The sequence below is a fragment of the Hyperoodon ampullatus genome, assembly GCF_949752795.1.
Source record: "Hyperoodon ampullatus genome assembly, chromosome: 15".
Classification (NCBI taxonomy): Eukaryota; Metazoa; Chordata; class Mammalia; order Artiodactyla; family Ziphiidae; genus Hyperoodon; species Hyperoodon ampullatus.
In genome coordinates, this window is record NC_136928.1 from 46,614,490 (window position 1) to 46,639,809 (window position 25,320).

Below are 25,320 nucleotides of genomic sequence, written 5' to 3' on the forward strand. Positions count from 1 at the left end.
TTAACTACCTAAAAGAGCTTAGATAGAAGACCTATTCCAGGAAGGGAACTATCAGCAGAGTCAACTACAAAGATTATGAGCTAGGTATGGCAGACTAGGGGAAAATTAGCAAGGTCTGCTTGTTCAAAGTCTCCTATGTATCTCATTGTCTACATGGCATGGCAAATATTTCTTTACTAAACATTTGCTTTTGCCAACTTCTGGTAAATTATCTTCCTTCCCTTTGAAGTCTCAGACCCTTACCCCCTTCCCATTAGCTCAGGATGACATATAAACCACTACTGCCTTAGTGCCTATGGGTCTCATATTCTTATGGGGCGCCCCCTCTCCCATAATACTTAATTAAATTTGTTTTTCTCCTGTTAATCTGTCTTACATTAATTTGATTATTAGACCAGCCAAAGAATATTGAAGGGTAGAAGGAGAAATTTTTCCTCCCTGGCACTTGAAGCTTGTAATACAGTCGGTAGCTTTGTAACATTTGTAACATTGACACACAACTAAGAATCTGTAGATAATGCCAAGCTTTAATCGTAAAATTGAGTTTGTTGGACATAGAAAACCTTTTGGCTATTAAATAAAGAACCATAAAATATTTGTAAAGAAAAGTCTTCTAAATATGATTTTATAAATCAAAATAACTAGAGATATAACAAAAAGCTTTATCCACCCAGTCTTTTGAAAAATGTTGACTAAATGCCTCCTCTGTGTTGGGGATATAGACATGTAGTAATCTATTCCATATCATCAAGGTGCCTAGATTCTTGTGTAGACACAGGCAGGTCTACTTAAAACCACTAAGATAATTGCCATGGTGATGTAACACAAAATATACCAACAGAGGCAAATGTACTCCACATTTCCCTGGGAGTCAAAGAAGGCTTCATAATGTGGGAGGTAGTGTTTTAGTTTTAAACTGAAGATAAAGATGAGCAAGAAGTTAAGGACCTTCATTTAGAGGGGCTGAGCTGTGCAAAATCATGGAAGATTGAGAGAGAGTAGTAACCCCAGAGACTAAATACGTTGGTATATGTCAGAACTATAAGAGAGAAGATGAAAGCGTTGGTAGAGAAGAAAGGACAGGAATCTAGATCTGAAGTTTCATACCATGTGCTTTGTTTGAGTACCTCCAGAAATACTATCAGTACTTAAGCAAAAGATAAAAGTGCAATTATTTTATTTTGCAGGAGAACCCAGAAAATACCCTTAGGAGAGTAAGTGAGATAGGAAGGAAGGTAGACAATTAACGGCTTATTAAGAAGCATGCTAACATTTAATCCGCATAGTCCCATTGGGAACTCTGAAGCCAGTGTAAAACACTAACAGTGTAAGGCCTGAGAGTCATTCCACTTGAGCAGGCAAATAGGGCTGGAGTATTTATACACCAATTCCCTTTGGTCTTTGGTTGAGGGTGGGTGCTAATTCATTGGTACTTCCAACCAGGCAGTAAAGCAGGCTCTAGAGAGCAAATAAGGCATTCGGGCAAATAAATGCAAGTTCTGGGAGTTGGGAGTCCAACTGTGTGCACTGAAGCAAAAACACAAGGTGATATGCATTGGGTACCAACAGCTTCATGCAATTAAATTTATTTTTAGTTTGTAGATCATAAAATACTTACGAAAGGCATCATGTGGAAGATGATGCCTCAGTTTGAGTCCTGACTCTGCCATTCATTAGTTGTGTAAACTTGAGAAAGTTGCTTAACCTCTCCATAGCTCAGTTTTCTCATCTGGAACATGGAGGTAACTAGCTCACAGAGTTATGGTGAGGAATGGTCTAATTAATTTTTATAAGGCACTGAGAACAGTGCAACATATAGGTCAGCAGTCCCCAGACTTTTTGGCACCGGGGACCAGTTTCATGGAAGACAATTTTCCCACAGACCAGGGCTGGGGGGTGGGTATGGTTTCGGGATGATTCAAGTGCATTACATTTATTGTGCACTTTATTTCTATTATTATTACACTGTAATATTTAATGAAATAATTATACAACTCACCATAATGCAGAATCAGTGGGAGCCCTGAGCTTGTTTTCACTTGCCACTCACTCATAGGGTTTTGGTATGAGTCTGCAAGCAATTGGTTTATTATGGTCTCTGTGCAGTTAAACCTCTCTGCTAATGATAATCTGTATTTGCAGCCCCTCCCCAGCGCTAACATCACCTCCTTAGCTGTACCTCAGATCATCAGGCATTAGATTCTCATAAGGAGCGCACAACCTAGATCCCTCACATGTGCAATTCACAGGAGGGTTCGCGCTCCTATGAGAATCTAATGCCGACACTGATCTGACAGGAGGAGGAGCTCAGGTGGTAATGCAAGTGATGGGGGCGGCTGTAGATACAGGTGAAGCTTCACTCGCTCACCTGCCACTCACCTCCTGCTGTGAGGCCTGGTTCCTAACAGGCCACAGACCATTAGCTGTCCGTGGCCTGGGGGTTGAGGACCCTTGATATAGGGAGTGCCCAGGAAATGTGAATTATTACTATAATGATCAAGAGATTTGGAGAATGGGAAGCCATGATCAGGTTTTGTGTTCAAGGGAAATGTCACACTGAAGTACAGTGTGAAGGATAGTGAAACTAGAGGGTTGAATTTAGGAAATGCCTAAAGAGTAAACTAGTAAGGTGAAATTAAGAAAGAAATTTGGTTGCAGTGGGCATTTTTGACATGGGCATAGATTTGGAGGAAAGTTGGGGGGTTCAAATTTAGAAAAGTTGATTCTGGCCACCTTCAAGAAAAAGTCATAAAATATTTGTCAACATGGAAATCTAAGAAGATATGCTAATAATTTGAGATGTGGATATTGTTCAAAGAATTTTGTGATAAATGATATTCAAAGAGGAATATATATATTCCATTTCCTTAATCAAGAGCCAGGAAGGAGATAAGCCCTTATTTCAAGTTATGGCATAAAAAAACACATTATTTAGGGAAAAAAAGTAGTGAAAACATATGAAACAGTAAAAATATGTAGTGCAAAAAGGCATTACATGTTTTCTCATACATAATTTTCAAATATTTTTTTCTATAGAATTCTGAAATACTTCTGACATATATAGTCAATTATTTCCAGTCTGTATTGTATACAAAGGCTCCACAAATTATCTGTTGTTTTTCTCTCTTAATAATTTTGCTGCTTCGCTCAATATTAATCTTCCTTTATTTTGCTTATCTGAATTCATAGTTAATGATCTCAAGATAACATTAGATACAGAGGGGACTTCCCTAGTGATCCAGTGGTTAAGACTTCACCTTCCAATGCAGGGGGCACAGGTTCAATCCCTGATGGGGGAACTAAGATCCCACATGCCGCGCGGTGCGACCAAAAAAAAAAAAAATTAAGTACAGAAATTACAAATTTGGAATGCTATACGTATTTCTGAAAATCCCTATGGAAGATAATTTGGAGCTAAACTTTGGATTTGGAATAAAGTAATTATGGCCTAGCTTTTTTTGCTGTACTTATTGTTATTGTCTGTGTTCTGTTCCATGTGATGTATTTGGTCAAGGAGACACTGCAATATAGAAAGAGCATGGCAATAGAAAGTTATCCTATCATAATTTTCTTGGCAAGAATATTCTACATAAAAAATAAGACGGCTATACTGGATAACACCTTTTATTTTTAAAAAAATGGAATTATAAGAAGACTAAAGGATCTAGTGAAAAAGGATGAGGCAAACTGGAATTTAAACTTTGGCCCCACCATTTTGATTTATTCACCTTATGATTCTAAACAGTTTTTGTCCTTGAAAATTTAATGATGTAAACATTTAAGGTTAACTAAGATTTAAAATAAAGCAACTTGCTGAAATAATGAATCAAAGTATCACAAGACATAATCAAGCTTTATATCATAGTCAAGATTATTATGCTAAAGAATGAATGTTAAAGGCCATTGTTTCCCTTGGCAATAAATTATCAGTTAAAAACAAAAGTAGTACTGCCCCCTAAATTATACTTACAAAGGAAGACTGAATACCCAACTTTATTTTTAATAACTTTGATCTTTTTGAAGTCTTTGGAAGATGGACCTGAGGGTGGGAAAGTCAAAAATACGAAGAAACTTAAGATTAAAAATATACACATAAGATTCAGTTTCATGAAGTTAAATTATCCATAGTGAACCTTTGATTGGACAACATATGCAGATGGAATAAGTGTTGAAATAATTAATTTTCTTCCATACTCAATGCATTTTATCTTTCCCCATTATTGCAATTCACCCATTCATTCTTATCAATCTCTTGAAATCTACCAGGTCTATTTGAACCTTACAGACAATGTGAGACATTTACTTGCTTATTTACTTTGCATATCTCCAGCTGTGCATACCTTTTCCAAGAGAATGATTCTTACCAATAGGAAGCAGAGCAACATGTATAAAGGCCTTAATGAATAAGTATATTAAACCAAACAGCATCATTTTTTGTTGTTGTTGTTGAAAGAATTATGCCTGCTTTAATAACTCAATTTAATTGCTAGAGGGAATACTCCAGTATATTATGGAAAAGAATAAGCTTACCAAATAATAAGTAACAAGTTGAAAAGGAAAAGTACCCACTATATTTGTTTCAGAAAAAGAGTGAAGTGTGTAAGGAAATTAAGTTGGAGCATAAAAAATTAAAGATGGAATGCTGTTTGCGCATCAAGTTGTCAAGAGTTTTTTGTTATTGTGTTACACTGTATTAGCTCAAGAATATTATAATGCTACTGGAAATAAGTTGGCAACCACTTGGTTTTCAGAAGGAATTTTGGTATTGAATCAAAAGTCTGCCCTAGCTATTCAGTTTCTAGATACTGATCCTGAGGAATTAAAATTAAAAATTATCTTGTTATTCCGTGCACTGTTGTTTAGGTACTGTAAACCCAACAAAGACAGTTTGTATCATAAAATAGCCATTAAAATGTAAATACATTAGCATGGACTTAAATAAAGTAAGATCTGAAACTCAAAAAAAAAAATACCCAAACAAAAAAAACAAAACAAAAAACCACACTGATAAGGCAAAACTTGTCAATATTTGTTTTGACTCAGTTATTAGCTGGCTGGCCAATTTTAGGTGTTTTTCCTCTCTGAGCTTCAGGTTCCTGGCTCATCGAATGGGAAAAATTGTATGTAAACATCTCCATAAACACACATTTTGATCTTCTCAGTAACTCTAGTGCTACAAACATAAAATATGCTCATTTGAAAATCATTGTTGCATAGGTTAAAAAAAATCTTCTCTAGAAATGAAAGCCCAATTACATGGCACCCAGGTTTTGTCTTGTCCCCTGCCACACTACTTTGGTAATGGTGTGAAGTGGGCTCAGATGACATCCACGCAGGGGAATGACAACAGGAAGAACCACAAGGATTCACTATACAAATAAATTTCTTCTGTTAATTAAATTTGAGGAATTGTGGGTTTTACTACCTTTGACATATTTAACTCATTAGTTTAACTCCAGGATACATGGTATAGTTTTGGTTTTGATTTTCTTTTTTTTATTCAATTATGCCTCAAATGTATTTTATTTTTATGAATTTCTAATTTTGTTTTATTTATTTTTCATACAGCAGGTTCTTATTAGTTACCTTATTTTGTACATATTACTGTATATATGTGAATCCCAATCTCACAATTCATCCCACCACCACCACCCCCAGCCACTTTCCCCCCTTGGTGTCCATACGTTTGTTCTCTATATCTGTGTCTCTACTTCTGCCTTGCAAACCAGTTCATCTGTACCATTTTTCTAGATTCCACATATATGCGTTAATATACAATATTTGTTTTTCTCTTTCTGACTTACTTCACTCTGTATGACAGTCTCTAGGTCCATCCACGTTTCTACAAATGACCCAATTTTGTTCCTTTTTATGGCTGAGTAATATTCCATTGTATATATGTACCACTTCTTCTTTATCCATTCATCTGTCAATGGGAATTTACATTGCTTCTATGACCTGGCTACTGTAAACAGTGCTGCAATGAACATTGGGATGCATGTGACTTTTTGAATTATGGTTTTCTCTGGGCATATGTCCAGTAGTGGGATTGCTGGCTCATATGGTAATTCTTGTTTTAGTTTTTTAAGGGACCTCCATACTGTTCTCCATAGTTGCTGTATAAATTTGCATTCCCACCAACAGTGCAAGAGAGTTCCCTTTTATTCACACCCTCTCCAGCATTTGTTTGTAGATTTTCTGATGTTGCCCATTCTAACTGGTGTGAAGTGATACCTCATTGTAGTTTTGATTTGCATTTCTCTAATAATTAGTGATGTTGAGCACCTTTTCATGTGCTTCTTGGCCATCTGTATGTCTTCTTAGGAGAAATGTCTATTTGGGTCTTCTGCCTATTTTTGATTGGGTTTTTTACTTTTTCAGTATTGAGCTGCACGAGTAGTTTATATATTTTGGACATTAATCCTTTGTCCACTGATTCCTTTGCAAATATTTTCTCCCATTCTGAGGGTTGTCTTTTTGTCTTGTTTGTAGTTTCCTTTGCTGTACAAAAGCTTTTCAGTTTCATTAGGTCCCATTTGTTTATTTTCGTTTTTATTTCCATTACTCTAGGAGGGGGATCAAAAAAAATCTTGCTATGACTTATGTCAAAGAGTGTTCTTCCTATGTTTTCCTCTAAGAGTTTTATAGCGTCCGGTCTTGCATTTAGGTCTTTAATCCATTTTGAGTTTATTTTTGTGTATGGTGTTAGGGAGGGTTCTAATTTCATTCTTTTACATGTAGCTGTCCAGTTTTCCCAGCACCACTTTCTGAAGAGACTGTCTTTTTTCCATTGTATATCCTAGCCTCCTTTGTCATAGATTAGTTTACCATAGGTGTGTGGGTTTATCTCTGGTCTTTCTCTCCTGTTCCATTGACCTATATTTCTGTTTTTCTGCCAGTACCATATTGTCTTGATTACTGTAGCTTTGTAGCATAGTCTGAAGTCAGGGAGCCTCATTCCTCCAGCTCCATTTTTTTCCCTCAAGACTGCTTTGGCTATTCGGGGTCTTTTGTGTCTCCATACAAATTTGAAGATTTTTTTGTTCTAGTTCTGTAAAAAATGCCACTGGTAATTTGATAGGGATTGTGTTGAATCTGTAGAGTGCTTTGGGTAGTGTAGTCATTTTCACAATAGTGATTCTTCCAATCCAAGAACATGGTATATCTCTCCATCTGTTTGTGTCATCTTTGATTTCTTATAGTTTTCTCCATACAGGTCTTTTGTCTCCCTAGGTAGGTTTATTCCTAGCTACTTTATTTTTTTGTTGCAGTGATAAATGAGAGTGTTTCCTTAATTTTTCTTTCAGATTTTTCATCATTAGTATATAGGAATGCAAGAGATTTCTGTGCACTAATTTTGTACCCTGCAGCTTTACCAAATTCATTAATTAGCTCTAGTAGTTTTCCAGTGGCATCTTTAGGATTCTCTATGTATAGTATCATGTTATCTGCAAACAGTGACAGTTTTACTTCTTCTTTTCCAAATTGTATTCCTTTTATTTCTTTTACTTCTCTGATTGCCGTGGCTAGGACTTCCAAAACTATGTTGAATAATAGTGGTGAGAGTGGACGTCCTTGTCTTGTACCTGATCTTAGAGGAAATGCTTTCAGTTTTTCACCATAGAGAATGATATTTACTGTGTGTTTGTCATGTATGACCTTTATTATGTTGAGGTAGTTTCCCTCTATGCCCACTTTGTGGAGAGTTTTTATCATAAATAGGTGTTGAATTTTGTCAAAAGCTTTTTCTGCATCTATTGAGATGATCATATGGTTTTTATTGTTTAGTTTGTTAATATGGTTTGCCACATTGATTGATTTGGGTATATTGAAGTATCCTTGCATCCCTGGGATAAATCTCACTTGATCATGGTGTCAGATCATTTTAATGTGTTGTTGGATTCTGTTTGCTACTATTTTGTTGAGGATTTTTGCATCTATATTCATCAGTGATATTTGTCTATATTTTTCTTTTTTTGTAGTATCTCTGCCTGGTTTTGGTATCAGGGTGATGGTGGCCTCATAGAATGAGTTTGGGAGTGTTCCTTCCTCTATAATTTTTTGGAAGAGTTTGAGACAGATGGGTGTTAGCTCTTTTCTAAATGTTTGATAGAATTCACCTGTGAAGCCATCCGGTCCTGGGTTTTTCTCTGTTGGATGATTTTTAATCACAGTTTCAATTTTATTACTTGTGATTGGTCTGTTCATATTCTCTATTTCTTCCTGGTTCAGTCTTGGAAGGTTATACGTTTCTAAGAATTTGTCCATTTCTTCTACGTTGTCCATTTTATTGGCATAGAGTTGCTTGTAGTAGTCTCTTATGATGCTTTCTATTTCTGCAGTGTCTGTGTAACTTCTCCTTTTTCATTTCTAATTTTATTGATTTGAGTCCTCTCCCTCTTTTTCTTGATGCATCTGGTTAAAGGTTTATCAATTTTGTTTATCTCCTCAAAGAACCAGCTCTTAGTTTTATTGATCTTTGCTATTGTTTTCTTTGTTTCTATTTCATTTATTTCTGCTCTGATCTTTAAGATTTCTTTCCTTCTGCTAACTTTGGTGGGTTTTTTGTTCTTCTTTCTCTAGTTCCTTTAGGTGTAAGGTTAGATTGTTTATTTGAAATTTTTCTTGTTTCTTGAGGTAGGATTGTATTGTTATAAACTTACCTCTTAGAACTGCTTTTGCTACAACCCATAGGTTTTGGATCATCGTATTTTTATTGTCATTTGTCTCTAGGTATTTTTTGATTTCCTCTGATTACTTCAGTGATCTCTTGGTTATTTAGTAATGTATTGTTTAGCCTTCATGTGTTTGTGTTTTTTACATTTTTTTCCTTGTAATTTATTTCTAATCTCATAGTGTTGTGGTCAGAAAAGATGCTTGATATGATTTCAATTTTCTTAAATTTACTGAGGCTTGATTTGTGACCCAAGATGTGATCTATCCCGCAGAATGTTCTGTGTGCACCTGAGAAGAAAGTGTAATCTGCTGTTTTCAGATGGAATGTTCTATAAATATCAATTAAATCTCTCTGGTCTATTGTGTCATTTAAATCTCGTGTTTACTTTTTAATTTTCTGTCTGGATGATCTGTCCATTGGTGTAGGTGACGTTTTAAAGTCCTCCAGTATTATTGTGTTACTGTCGATTTCCTCTTTTATACCTGTTAGCAGTTGCCTTATGTACTGAGGTGCTCCTATGTTGGGTGCATATATATTTATCATTGTTATATCTTCTTCTTGGATTGATCTCTTGATCATTATGCAGTGTCCTTCCTTGTCTCTTGTAACATTCTTTATTTTAAAGTCTATTTTACCTGATGTGAGTATTGCTACTCCAGCTTTCCTTTGATTTCCATTTGCATGGAATATTTTTTTCCATCCCCTCACTTTAAGTCTGTATGTGTCCCTAGATCTGAAGTGGGTCTCTTGTAGACAGCATATAGATGGGTCTTGTTTTTGTATCCATTCTGCGAGCCTGTGTCTTTTGGTTGGAGCATTTAATCCATTCACGTTTAAGGTAATTATCAAAATGTAGGTTTGTATTACCATTTTCTTAATTGTTATGGGTTTGTTTTTGTAGGTCCTTTTCTTCTCTTTTATTTCCCACTTAGAGAATTTCCTTTAGCATTTATTGTAGAGCTAGTTTGGTGGTGCTGAATTCTTAGCTTTTGCTTGTCTGTAAAATTTTTGATTTCTCCTTCGAATCTGAATGAGATCCTTGCTGAATAGGGTAATCTTGGTTGTAGGCTCTTGCCTTTCATCACTTTAAATATGTCATGCACTCCCTTCTGGCTTATAGAGTTTCTGCTGAGAAATCAGCTGTTAACCTTATGGGAGTTCCCTTGTATGTTATTTGTCCTTTTTTTCCTTGTTGCTTTCAATAATTTTTCTTTGTCTTTAATTTTTACCAATTTGATTGCTATGTGTCTCGCCGTATTTCTCTTTGGTTTTATGTCACCTGGGACTCTGTGCTTAGTAGTCTTGGGTGGCTATCTCCTTTCCCATGTTAGGGGAGTTTTCATCTATAATCTCTTCAAATATCTTCTTGGTTCCTCTCTGTCTCTCTTCTCCTTCTGGGACCCCTATAATGCAAATGTTGTTGTGTTTAATGTTGTCCCAGAGGTCTCTTAGGCTGTCTTCATTTCTTTTCATTCTTTTTTCTTTATTCTGTTCCACGGCAGTGAATTCCACCATTCTGTCTTCCAGGTCACTTATCCGTTCTTCTGCCTCAGCTATTATGCTATTGATTTATTCTAGTGTATTTTTCATTTCAGTTATTGTATTGTTCATCTATCTTTGTTTATTCTTTAATTCTTCTAGGTCTTTGTTAAACATTTATTGCTTCTTCTAGCTCTTTGTCACCATTCTTTTTCCGAGGTCACGTATCATCTTCACTAGCATTATTCTGAATTCTTTTTGTGTAAGGTTGCCTATCTCCACTTCATTTAGCTGTTTTTCTGGGGTTTTATCTTGTTCCTTCATCTGGTACATAGTATTCTGCCTTTTCATTTTGTCTATCTCTCTGTGAATGTGGTTTTCATTCAACAGGCTGCAGAATTGTTGTTCCTCTTGGTGCTGCTCTCTGCCCTCTGGTGGGTGAGGCTATCTAATAGGCTTGTGCAAGCTTCCTGATAGGAGGGACTTGTGGTTAGTAGAGCTGACTGTTGCTCTGGTGGGCAGAGCTCAGTAAAACTTTAATCCACTTGACTGCTGATGGGTGGGGCTGGGTTCCCCCCCTATTGGTTGTTTGGCCTGAGTCGACTCAGCACTGGAGCCTACTCGGCTCTTTGATGGGGCTAATGGCGCACTCTGGGAGGGCTCATGCCAAGGAGTACTTTCCAGAACTTCTACTGCCAGTGTCCTTTTCCTCGCAGTGAGCCACAGCCATTCCCCACCTCTGCAGGAGACCCTCCAACACTAGTACGTAGGTCTGGTTCAGTCTCCTATGGGGTCACTACTCCTTCCCTTTGGTCCTGATGCCCACACTACTTTGAGTGTGCCCTCCAAGAGTGGAGTCTCTGTTTTCCCCAGTCCTGTCGAAGTCCTGCAATCAAATCCCACTAGCCTTCAAATTCTGATTCTCTGGGAATTCCTTCTCCCATTGCTGGGCCCCCAGGTTTGGAAGCTTGACGTGGGGCTCAGAACCTTCACTCCAGTGGGTGGACTTCTGTGGTCTAAGTGTTCTCCAGTTTGTGAGTCACCCACCCAGCAGTTATGGGATTTGATTTTATTGTGATTGTGCCCCTCCTTCTGTCTCATTGGGGCTTCTCCTTTGTCTTTGGATGTGGGGTATGTTTTTTGGTGAGTTCCAGGGTCTTCCTGTCAATGATTGTTCAAGAGTTAGTTGTGATCCTGGTGCTCTTGAAAGAGGAAGTATGCCCACGTCCTTCTACTCCGCCATCTTAAACCAATCCCCACATGGTATAGTTTTAGTAAAATTATTCTTCTAACAACATGGTAAGTGCTGATATTGTTAAACTTGATTTCTAGGGCACATCTTGTCATGTCTGAAATCAAGATGTGACTCATAATTGAAAATATCTGACAATTATTATCATCCTTTTTTCCTCACACGTGGATATCTGTGATATCAAGATGTATGTGATAATTAATAGTTGTTAAATTCAATGAGATATGGGGGAGATATGGTTTGAAATTATACTTAGGACTATTTTCACCACCAATAACACATTTTTATTAAAAAAACAAATTTCTGCCCATCTGCCATATTTTAAAAGCTTTTATGTACAAAACAGTAAATTTATGAAGTAAAAATTAACTTATTTTCCTTTTTATGTTAATCAAAATTATGTATCAGCCAATCAGATTTTTGGATTAGAATATGATAGCCAGTGTTACCATACTGAGTTGTACAATTTCTGCCATTTTGCTTTGTTGTGGATAAATATATGATTTATATTCAGCTTTTTGAAATACTGAAAATAGCTCAAAGGCTATTATTACTATTTCAGGGACCCCTAGGAGACCAGAGATAACATGTTGGGAATCACTGTACCAGAAAAATGTACATTTCTGAATTATAATAAGTTCTCATGTGGTTTTACAGGTTATTAAATTCTGTGCAGGCCTATGACATAAGACCTCTTTATTTTCATTTAGGTTTGAATATTGTACTAATAAGGAAATGTGAATAGTCTGTAAATCATTTATATTTAGAAGGCATTTTTTACTGTTTGGAATGTGTAGGAGTCTAAAATTCTGACTATTTATAGGACTTCAATAGAAACAGTGAAAGATTAGAAACATTATAAAGATTAGCTTGAAGTTACATAATGTTCTATCATATGCCTATTTTAAAAGTTCTTTTTTTTTTTTTTTTTTTGTGGTACGCGGGCCTCTCACTGCTGTGGCCTCTTCTGTTGTGGAGCACAGGCTCCAGACGCACAGGCTCAGCGACCATGGCCCACGGGCCCAGCCGCTCCACGGCATGTGGGATCCTCCCGGCCCGGGGCACGAACCCGTGTCCCCTGCATCGGCAGGCGGACTCTCAACCACTGTGCCACCAGGGAAGCCCTAAAAGTTCATTTTTGAGGTCTATAATGCTCATGAAATAATAGTAAGTGAAAAAAGTCAACTTCCAACTGTATATATAATATACATCAATTTTGTTTAAAATATATGAGTGTGTGTATGTGTGTTTATATATGCATGTATAAATATAAATGTAATTGTGGGAAGAAAATACAATATAATAGTAACAGTAAGTGATGAATTTACATACAAATGTTTATTATTTTCTTCTTTATACTTATATTTACATGATTATATACAAGAAGCATATATTAATTTTATGTTTAGAATATAATCAGCATTATTAAAAGACTAAACTACAGGAAAAAAAAAAAGGCCTATTTCTTCACTCTAACATTTCACCATGAACTCTAACAACTTCTTCCTTCCAAATGATATAATATACCCTCTTTAAGGCAGAACTGATTTTTCTTGCTATATGGCTAGTTTCTTCCCATGGACATAAAGGTTTTTACTTTGGCTTGAAAGATTTACTTTCTAGTTCCCATTTATGTTCCCAAACCAATTTAGGCATGCAGCATAGTGATGATGTAAAATACAATTTCATAGATTCTTAATTTCCTTGGGATAAGGAGGTATGATTAATCCATCTCTGTGTTTCCATGTGTGTTGCAGATCTTGGGCACTCAATACTAGTTCTTTGGAAATACTTGAAACTTTTTGGTTGCTATAACTTGTCCCCATTCTCAAATGGTGCAACATCATATGCCATTTTACATTTATGAACTTTGCCTTATTAGTTTTAACTTGTTAATTTTATAAAACACTTTATATTTTTAATAATGATTCATAAATACTTTCAAAACTTTTTAAAATTCAGAGAAGTTAGACATCTTCTTTACCTCTGTATAATTTAATTCCTTATAAACGATCATATAATGTATAATCTTATATCTTATCAATATCTTATAAAATAACTATGTTAACCATCTCTAGATAATTTATAATAACATACTATATGTTATCATAAATTTTATATTCAAGCCACCTGAAAGTTGACATGGAGTAGTGTTTAGGCATACAGGCCCTAGAGTTGAAATGGCTATATTTGAATACTGGTTTTGCCACTTATTAGCTAAATGACATCTACTTACTTATCTTTTCTGTACTTCATTTTTTCCTTTTAAAGTGGGTAGAGTAGAATTTACTTCGTAAGTTTATAAAGCAGATTAAATTACTTATTTATAAAGCATTTAAAATAATGAATAGTACTTAGTATTTACTAAATAAATGTTTACTTGATTTATAGCAAAAGTACCGATGAGATTCAATAGGAAGGATGTGTTCTTTTTCCCCCAGTAAATGATGCTGGAGCAATTGGATAGCCATCGGGAAAAAGTAAATCTTGGTCCTCTACCTCATATGATGACCAAAGCTAATTTGAGATGGGTTATATATCTAAATATAAAAGGTGAAACTACATAGCTTCTAGAAGGCAGTATTAAAGAAAATCATCATCCCTTTAATATAGACAAAAATTTCTTAAACAGAACACAAGTTCTGTTTAATGGAAAACATTGATAGACAAGACTTAAAATTTAGAACCCCTGGTCATCAAAAATAGGGACATTGATAGATGGGATAAGATACGGAAAATACATATAGCCAACAAAGGATTCGTATCCAGAACATGTGAAGAACTTCTATGAATCAACAGGAAAAAAAGCATACAATATAATCCAAAAAATGGACAAAACATTTGACCGGGGATTTCACAAAAGAGGATAGCAAAGTGCCAGTAAGCATCTGAAAAAATAGTCAATTTAACCTGTGTTTCATCAGGAAAACACAAATTAAAACCACAATGAGATTCTACTATGCACTCACCCATAGGACTAAAATTTTAAAAGACTGATAATACCAAATGTTGGTGAAGTTATAAGACATATAGAACTGTCACACATTTCTGGATTGGAGTCTGTGGGAGCCATGAGAATGCACCTTATAAATCTCCAACTACAAGTAGCCTTCCTGACAGCCTTGTCAAAATTCCCTTAGACTGCATGGTAGTGTAGGATGCTTCCACCCAACTTTCCCTTTCCTCAGTCTTCATAAGGGGTCCAAACTTGCATTGCCCCTTGACAGCTCCTCCAGCCTTTCCTGGCTCTCCATTTTCTCCCACAGGTGCTTTCCCTAATAAAATCATTGTACATTTAGTCCCATTTTAGTGTCCATCACTTGGGGACATGGACCACTTAGAAAAAATGTTCGAAACTAAACACAATGTCCAAGAATTTCCATTATTCCAAATTATAGATCCAAAAGAAATAAGTGCATATTTCCACAAAAATATCTACACAAGAATAATCTTAGCACTTATATTGATAACAACCCCAAAGTGGAAGCAACCCAAATATTCTTCAGTAGGGGACTGAAGAAATTGTGATAACTTCATAAAATGAAATACAATGCAACAATAAAAAATGAACTACTGGTACACTAAACAATATAATTGAATCCTAACAATATTTTGCTGAGTGAAATAAGCCAGGCACAAATAAGTATATACTGTGTAATTCTATTTATATGAAGTTCAAGAACAAACTAGTATATAATGATAAAAGTCATAAAATGTTATAAAAATTTTTTTTTAGTTGGTGGTCATACGAGTAAAAATTATGTGTATTAAAATATGGGTAAAAATTACTGAACAGAACAGTTAAGATTAAATCACTTTGTGTACTTTACTATAGGTTTGTTATGCCTCAATTTAAAAAAAATTAAAATTGTAGTATGATACTAAGAGTATTATATGACATACATAATATATAGATATCTATATATACAAGCATGCATATAACTAAAATCTAGTTTTCTTAATAGATAAATTCCTGTTTCTATCGGTTGTTTATCACTAAAATAATTATATTTTCTAAATTATTATCTATCTCTTAAAATCCCAACTTTTAACGTTGTTCATTCAAATATACATGAAAGGTAATGGGATAAGTTGATGAACTACAGGTAAAGAAAGTGCCCTGAGAAAAAGATTATGCACAGGAGTTTCTATAGAACCATTGTGCCAAGCAGGAAAGCCCATAATTTGTTCTACTAGGTAGATCCAGTAGAGAGATATTTTAGGCATACCACTCATCTCAAACTACAGGGAATTGTACCTCATTCAAGTAAGAAGCTTATGTATGACGTAGAATGACAGTCGTTGAAATAGTGGAAATGCCATTCTGTCTTTCAGCTACTATAATTGGGTAGCTGTATTTTGGGGAAAAAATATGTTTAACTTCCTTCCTTATGGCTACTGTCAAATTTTTTTCTTAAGATCTAGACATGTTTTTGTACTTGAAATGATTCAAAGATTTTTTTTTTTGACTAGAAATAGGGGTGATATTTTTCTTTGAGCACTGCTGCTGAAGAGAGTTTCTTAATTTTAAATAAGAATTTTATACAATATTTATGCATGCCTCCTTATGTGTGAGCAATTTTTCCACTTAATGCTGGTAAAATATGTGGAAAAGTCAGTAAAAAATGTTTTCTGTGGGTGTACCTTCAGAGAAATGATCATTGTAGTTATTAAATAAACTTGCCATAAAAAGGCCTCTTTTTATTTGGATATTGAACTTAAAATCTTGCAAGGCAATGAGTTCCTATGAATTGTATATAATTATTAGTTTTATTTAAAAGATGTGGAACTTGGAATGACTATGCAAAACTCCTCAATTTTCATCTTCCCTCTGCCATCAATGTACTGGAAAAGTTTTAACAGTTTCTATAAATGGAGCAATAACACCCAGGGGAACATGGCCTACCAATGCACGCCCAGTGTGTTACATTCCTAGCAGTCATAGAAAAAAGGAGAAATTTTGGTTTGGATGGAGCCTTAAGACAACAACTTTCAAAATGTGGTCTGGACCTTCCCCTTTATCACCTGGGTATACTATGTTATTTTATTTTAATTTATTATTTTTTAACATCTTTATTGGAGTATATTTGCTTTACAATGGTGTGTTAGATTCTGCTTTATAACAAAGTGAATCAGCTATACATATACATATATCCCCATATCTCCTCCCTCTTGCGTCTCCCTCCCACCCTTCCTATCCCACCCCTCTAGGTGGTCACAAAGCACAGAGCTGATCTCCCTGTGCTATGTGGCTGCTTACCACTAGCTATCTATTTTACATTTGGTAGTGTATATATGTCCATGCCATTCTCTCACTTCGTCCCAGCTTACCCTTCCCCCTCCCCGGGTCCTCAAGTCCATTCTCTACTTCTGTGTCTTTATTCCTATCCTGCCACTAAGTTCTTCAGAATCCTTTTTTTTAGATTCATATATATGTGTTAGCATATGGTATTTGTTTTTCTCTTTCTGACTTACTTCACTATGTATGACAGTCTCTAGGTCCATCCACCTCACTTCGTTTCTTTTTATGGCTGAGTGATATTCCATTGTATAAATGTGCCATATCTTCTTTATCCATTCATCTGTCGACACTTAGGTTGCTTCCATGTACTGGCTATTGGAAATAGAGCTGCAATGAACATTGTGATACATGCCTCTTTTTGAATTATGGCTTTCTCAGGATATATGCCCAGTAGTGGGATTGCTGGGTCATATGGTAGTTTTATTTTTAGTTTTTTAAGGAACCTCCATACTGTTCTCCATAGTGGCTGTATCAATTTACACTCCCACCAACAGTGCAAGAGGTTTCCCTATTCTCCACACCCTCTCCAGCATTTATTGTTTGTAGATTTTTTGATGATGGCCATTCTGACCGGTGTGAGGTGATACCTCATTGTAGTTTTTGTTTTTGTTTTTTTTTTTCTTTTTTTGCGGTACGTGGGCCTCTCACTGTTGTGGCCTCTCCCGTTGCGGAGCACAGGCTCCAGACGCGCAGGCTCAGCGGCCATGGCTCACAGGCCCAGCCGCTCCACGGCATGTGGGATCTTCCCAGACCGGGGCACGAACCCACGTCTTCTGCATCGGCAGGCGGACTCTCAACCACTGCGCCACCAGGGAAGCCCCCTCATTGTAGTTTTGATTTGCATTTTCTAATGATTAGTGATGTTGAGCATCCTTTCACGTGTTTGTTGGCAATATGTATATCTTCTTTGGAGAAATGTCTGTTTAGGTCTTCTGCCCATTTTTGGATTGGGTTGTTTGCTTTTTTGATATAGAGCTGCATGGGCTGCTTGTAAATTTTGGAGATTAATCCCTTGTCAGTTTTAAAATTAAGGTTCCTGAACTTCCCTGTTGGCGCAGTGGTTAAGAATCCGCCTGCCGGGCTTCCCTGGTAGCGCAGTGGTTGAGAGTCTGCCTGCCGATGCAGGGGACACGGGTTCGTGCCCCAGTCCGGGAAGATCCCACATGCCGTGGAGCGGCTAGGCCGTGAGCCATGGCCGCTGAGCCTGCGCATCCAGAGCCTGTGCTCCGCAACGGGAGAGGCCACAACAGTGAGAGGTCCCGTGTACCGCCAAAAAAAAAGAATCCGCCTGCCAATGCAGGGGACACTGGTTCAAGCCCTGGTCTGGGAAGATCCCACATGCCATGGAGCAACTAAGCTTGTGCACCACAACTAATGAGCCTGAGTGCCACAACTACTGAAGCCCGCATGCCGAGCCGGTGCTCCACAACAAGGGAAGCCACCACAGTGCGAAGCCCACGCACCACAAGGAAGAGTAGACCCTGCTCACCACCACTAGAGAAAGCCCGCATGCAGCAACGGAGACCCAACACAGCCAAAAATAAATAAATATATATATATTTAAAAAAAATTAAGGTTCCTGTCAGCCTTTACACAAAACTTATGGGCATAGAGCCTGGAAATCCACATTTTGAACTTGCAACCCATAAGATTCTTAAATATAAGTTTTTTGGATTTTTTGTTTTGTTTTTTTTTAACCAAGAATGAGTGTGATGATTACTCTTACAGAACTACACTTCATTATGCGTGGTAAAATTACTCATCTTATCCCCACAAATTAAACTAGCATCAACAAGGCAAGGTAAACAAATAATGGACATGAAGAGTTTGGTATAATATTTGTTATTCCAAATGAGTTTTAAACAATCCTGCCTATTTGTTAGTATCATTCCTTTCCAGTAAATAGCTATATTTTTTCCTCATACAAGAACTTCATCTTACTTTTTTTTTTTTTTTTTTTTTTTTTTTTTTTGCGGTACGCGGGCCTCTCACTGTTGCGGCCTCTCCCATTGCAGAGCACAGGCTCCGGACGCGCAGGCTCAGCGGCCATGGCTCACGGGCCCAGCCGCTTCACAGCATGTGGGATCTTCCTGGACCGGGGCACGAACCAGTGTCCTATGCATCGGCAGGCGGACTCTCAACCAGTGCGCCACCAGGGAAGCCCTCATCTTACTCTTATCATTTAATGATACCTACAAAGGAGATCTCAGGGATATTACAAAATTAGCAGTTAATTCTGGAATAATTGATTGTTGTATCTCTTAATGAAAAACAATGATTTTTAAATTATATAAAATGAACAGAAGAGCCACCATGCTATTTCTTGTCCCTTTGCTATTAATCTAAAATTATGTTAATGAACTCAGAGGAATAAAAGAAAAATGTCTTCCTTGATGATTCATATTTTTGAAAGAGAACCAGGTTGAGAGATAAGAATCTGAGACTTTTAGCTTCTTTCCTACACACATGATTTAGTTTTGTGCCTGAAATCTTGAGATTCTTACCAAACTTAGGACACACTTTTAAATCCAACACGAATGTGAGAAATAAAGGCAAAATATTTCATTGTGAAATGATATTTCCTTTAAAGTTTGAAGTGGATACAAGTGGAACTGTTAAATCTTACCAATTTAAAATGTGAGAGACTTGTCTATTATAATGATACCAGCTCGCCTTTCACAGGCTATTAGGGAGACAGCCAGTTTCCTTCTACTTACTGAATGAAGAGAATCTAAGCTGAAGTAGGGAATCCTTGTTTAGAGTTAAAAATTCAGTGTCCTCACCATTTTTGGGTGCTGACTTGCTTACTTAATTTGGGCCATATTGGTATTTGTACTTTGACTAACTCAATGATGAAATGGTAATAATATATCCAACTTACTTCCTAATATTAAAAAGCAGTGCAGCTCTGATATGAACAAAAATTCAAGACAGAGTAAATAGCTAGATCTTTTTGTTATATTGCCAAAGTAATAAATTCTTAGTATTTTTATTATTATTTGTTGATCATAAGATAAAAAGACATTGAGAAAACGTGCTGTTGTCCCACTTTCTCTTCTTCCTACTGTTCATACATAGATAATATCCTTACTTCATTGACAGAAAATGTTATCAATTTTTCCATGGATTTTTTTCTGAGGTTCAAGTTTTATAAGGAAAGTTAATAAAATATGAAAATAACCTTGGCAATTGTTAAAAAAAAAGTAGTGCTTTGGGATTATGAGGTGAAGTAAAGATTGTTCTTTTTCAATAAGTCCACACTAGGGTGTTGATATGAATTATAATGAGGCCATGGGCATGAAAGCACCTGGCACTCATATCAGTGCTCTCTCTAAAAAAGGTTTATAGGGCTTCCCTGGTGGCGCAGTGGTTGAGAGTCCACCTGCCGATGCAGGGGACACGGGTTCATGCCCCGGTCCGGGAAGATCCCACATGCCGTGGAGCGGCTGGGCCCGTGAGCCATGGCCGCTGAGCCTGCGCGTCCGGAGCCTGTGCTCCACAACGGGAGAGGCCACAACAGTGAGAGGCCCGCATACCGCAAAAAAAAAAAAAAAAAAAGAGGTTTATAGAATATTACATATTTTATATGTTTATGAACTCATATACATTAATATTACATTTTATTAAAATATATCCATTTATAAAATATTATATATATGTTACACACATATAAATATACAAATTAGAAAGCTACATCTCTAGATCTTCCTATAGATATCATAAGGTTGATGTTCTCTTCTTTGAGAAAGAGTTTCCTTGGAGAGTCTGGTACTAGCTCTGGAACCACCCCTACATCTCTAACTTTTATCATGTATGTCCAGACTGCTTCAAGTCTAGGGTCACTCAGTGGAATTTCCAGACAGTGCATTGTCACAATTTTACTACAATTATACTTTGAGTTTCATAACTTGAAACAGGCAATCAGGCTCAGAAACCAAACACATGAAGGGAAGCGTGAGGCATGGAATAGCTCTACATGTCTCCCCTCCCTAAACCTCACTTTTTCAGAACTATAAGAATTTGTTGTAGCTCCAGCCACTTCAGGAGGATGAACTTCTCCTCTATCTGGGAATCATACAGGCATTCTTAATCATTTCTCAATTTTGGCATTCAGTTGGTAATGCTTTGTAAATTCACCTTCTCTACCTATTTAAGAGCTGCAGGAAGAGTAAGGGCAAATTCATAAAATATGCACAGTGCCCCCCATATAGAATGTTTGTGGCTAAATGATGTTCAACACTATTTGCAAGGCTGGCAATTTAGAGTAAAGGTTGGAGATCAACCAGCTCTTTTAAAAGGACAAATTGTTCTCATATCATTGATTATAGAGATCTGTTCAATAGAAGAATGAAGAATGCCTACTTGACTTGTCAGACACTCAAAGAATCTTAGGCTTTAGAGCTAAGAATGTAATTTTGTCAGCAGATTGATACGAGTCTGAGACCTGGCTCTATCATTGACAGTGAGTGGGTCCTGGGCACGTGACTTAGCCACTCTAAGTTTCAGCATTCTCATCCATAAAGTGGAGATAGTTCATTCAAAATATATTCAACCAACATTTACTCTGCTCAAGACCTGCCAATCACGTGGTGATAATGTCTACTTCGTAATATTATTGCAAGGACTGAAAGAGATGATGGAAGTTGTGTTTTTAGAATAGGTCTGGTGCATAAAAAGACACACAGTAAATGTTTATTAAAATATTTTATCAACTATTCTTCCCTGTTAGGTAATTTTATTATTATTCTTTTCATTGAATCATGCTCATAAAATAAAACATTTAATATAGCCACTTTCCTAGAAATTAAAAATAGGTGTAGTGATGAAGTGAATCATCAAGGAAGAAGCTTAGTCTTAGTGGAGGTAATGATCCTTACTGAGTTACTAGATTGAGGTCATATTGTCTATTACGTGGGATTCTTTCATCTTTATCAAACATGAAACCCATACTACTTCAGAATGAACTAAAACAAACTGGATATTTTGCTATGCCTTTCTTTCTGTTGCTTTTGTTGTTCTTTGGTTGGTTTTGTTTTGTTTTGAGAGTTACAGTGTTTCTTCCACTTCCTCCTTTGGGAATGAGAAAATTGTTTTCTTGTTCACATACTCTTAGATTTTCCTCTAAAAGACTGCTTTTCAATAGTATGATATAATATTACTAAAATAGTAATAGATTAAATTTAACATGCATGACATTATGAAAATTTAGCATGCATCTTAAAGTAAAACTATACAAAAAATAACTAAAAATTTAGCATGCAACCTCAAGCAAATTCACTCAAAAGCGACTGAAATATGGAAAGCAACGATAAGATTACCCTTTTATTCCCACACTGAAAGAGAATCATTAAAGAAGTTGGTACAAATGAGCATTTATTTTTGAATGTGGCTGAGTGAGATTTAGGGGTTCAAGAAGGTTCTAGGATTCTGAGAATATTTCAGAGTATCAAAGACCCATTGGCAATTAAGAGCAGCAAAGGGCAAGAAGTATCCAAATCTGCCTACATCAAACCATCAAAATCTCTAAGATCTTTTATTCTAGGTTTTCACAAGGAAATATACAAGCTGATTTTTAAAAGAGCAGCATTGTTATGGATAAAGATTAAGAGCAAATTCTAAACAGTTATAAACAAAGGCATAGAAACAGAGGTATACACATATATATAAATTCTTTTCCACTAAATTGTAAATTCTTCTCTACATATTCTCTATATTATGACCGTCCATAACTTCAGGGAAAAAATAGGTGCCCAATAAATAAGAAGGAAAAAGATAGGTGGCCAAGGAAGCTTAATACTTTTTTATTCATCCGCTAAAAAATTTATAAGCATCAAATCATCCACATATTTTCAGAAGCATATGAGAATAAATTGGAAAGTATTGCATGCATGGATAAGTACATATTTTTAATAATGTGTTGAGGTGAAATTCACACAACATAAAATTAAGCATTTTAAAGTAAACAAGTCAGTGGTATTTAGTACATTTACAAAGTTGTGAAATCTATCTAGTTTCAAAACATTATCATCACTCCAAAGTAAAGCCCTTTACCCAATAAACAATTTCTCCTCATTCTTCCCATCCTCTAGCCCTTGGCATCCACCAGTCTGCATTGTGTCTCTAAGTTAATAACCCTACAATGGCCTCTAAGTGTTCAAGTAAAAGAATATATCACACGCCTCTCACTTTAAGTCAAAAGCTGGAAATGATTAAGCTTAGTGAAGAAGGTATGTCAAAAGATGAGATAGGCCAAAAAGTCCTCTTGTGCCAAACAGTTAGCGAAGTTGTGAATGCATAGGAAAGGTTCTTGAAAGCAATTAAAAATGCTAGTCTAGTGAACACACAAATGATAAAAATGGGAAACAACCTTATTGCTGAGATGACAAAAGTTTTGGTTTTCTGGATAGAAGCCAAACCAACCACAACATTCCCTTAAACCAAAGTCTAATCCAGAGTAAGGCCTTAACTCTCTTCAATTTTATGAAGGCTGAGAGAGGTGAGGAAGCTATGGAGGAAGAGTATAAAGCTAGCAGAGGTTTAAGGAAAGAAGCCATTTTCATAACCTAAAAGTGCAAGAAGCAGCAAGTGCTGATGTAGAAGCTACAGCAAGTTATCTAGAAGAGCTAAGTAAGATAATTAATGAAAGTGGCTAGATTAAATAACAGATTTTCAATGTAAATGAAACAGCCTTATATTGGAAGCAGATGACATCTAGGACTCTCAAAGCTAGAGATGAGAAGTTAATGCCTGGCTTCAAAGCTTCAAAGGACAGGTTGACTATCCTTATACGAACTAATGCAGTTGGTAATTCTAAGTTGAAGACAATGCTCATTTACCATTCTGAAAATTATACAGCCCCTAAGAATTCTGCTAAATCTACTCAGCCTATGCTCTATCAATGGAACAAGAAAGCCTGGTTGACAGCACATGTGTTTACAACGTGGGTTACTAAATATTTTAAGCCCACTGTTGAGAACTATTGCTCAGAAAAAAGAAGATTTGCTTCAAAATATTACTGCTCACTGACAATGCACCTGGTCCCTCAAGAGCTCTGATGGAGATATACAACAAGATTCATGTTGTTTTCATGCCTGCTAACACAACATCCATTCTGTAGCCCAAGGGTCAAGGAGTAATTTTGACTTTTAAGTCTTATTATTAAAGAAATACATTTCATAAGACTATAGCTTTCATAGATAGTGATTTCTCTGATGGATCTGGGCAAAGTCAATTGAAAGTCTCCTGTAAAGGATTCACCATTCTAGATGCCATTAAGAACATTCTTGATTCAGGGGAAGATGTCAAAATAGCAACATTAACCCGAGTTGGGAAGAAGTTGATTCCAACCTTCATGGATAACTTTGAGGGGTTCAGGACTTCAGTGGAGGAAATAACTATACATGTGGTGGAAATAGCAAGAGAACTAAATTAGAAGTGGAGCCTGAAGATGTGACTGGATTGTTGCAATCTCATGATAAAACTTGAACGGATGAGGATTGCTTCCTATGAATGAGCAAAGAAAGTGGTTTCTTGAGATGGAATTTTCTCCTGATGAAGATGCTTTGAAGATTGTAAAAATGACAACAAACACTTAGAATATTACATAAACTTAGTTGATAAAGCAGTGGCAGCGTTTTAGAGAACTGACTCCAATTTTGAAAGAAGTTCTGTTTGTAAAACTCTGTCAAACAGCAATGCATGCTACAGAGAAATTGTTCTTGAAAGGAAGAGTCTGATGCAGCAAACTTCACTGTTCTCTTATTTTAAACAATTGCCCAAACTGCACCAACCTTCAGCCACCACCACCCAGACCAGTGAGCAGCCATCAATATTGCAGCAAGATCCCCTGCCAGCAAAAATTACAACTCACTGAAGTCTCAGATGATGGTTAGCATTTTTTATCAATAAAGTATTTTTTTCAAGTACGTGCATTGTGTTTTTAGACCTAATGCTATTGCACACTTAATAGACTTACAGTACACAGTGAAAACATGACTTGTGTGTGCACTGGGAAACCAAAAAATTCATGCCACTTGCTTTATTGCCATATTTACTCTATTATGGTGGCCTAGAACTGAACCTGCAGTATCTCTGAAGTATGTCTATATTCTATATATATCTATATACACCAAAATTTGTTTATTCATTCATCCCTTGATTGATATTTATACTGTTTCCACACTTTTGGCTATTGTGAATACTGCTGCTATGAACATGAGAGTACATGTGCTTTTTTGAGTAGCTGTTTTCAATTATATTGGGTATGTAAGTAGGAGTGGAATTGTGGGGTCGTATGGTAATTCTGTGTTGAACTTTTATGAGGAATCGCCAAACTATTTTCCAGTGGCTGCATCAATTTGCATTCTCACTACCAGTATATAACAATTTCAATTGCCACACATCCTGAACAGCACTTTTAAATTTCCTTTTCTTTTAATTATTATTGTATCCATCCTACTGAGTGTGAAGTGGTACTTCACTGTGGATTTGATTTACATTTCCTTAACAGCTAATAATGTTGAGCACACTTTCGTGTGTTTGTTGGCCATTTGTATATCTTCTTTAGAGAAACATCTCTTCAAGAATTTGCCAATTTTTTTTTTTTTTTTT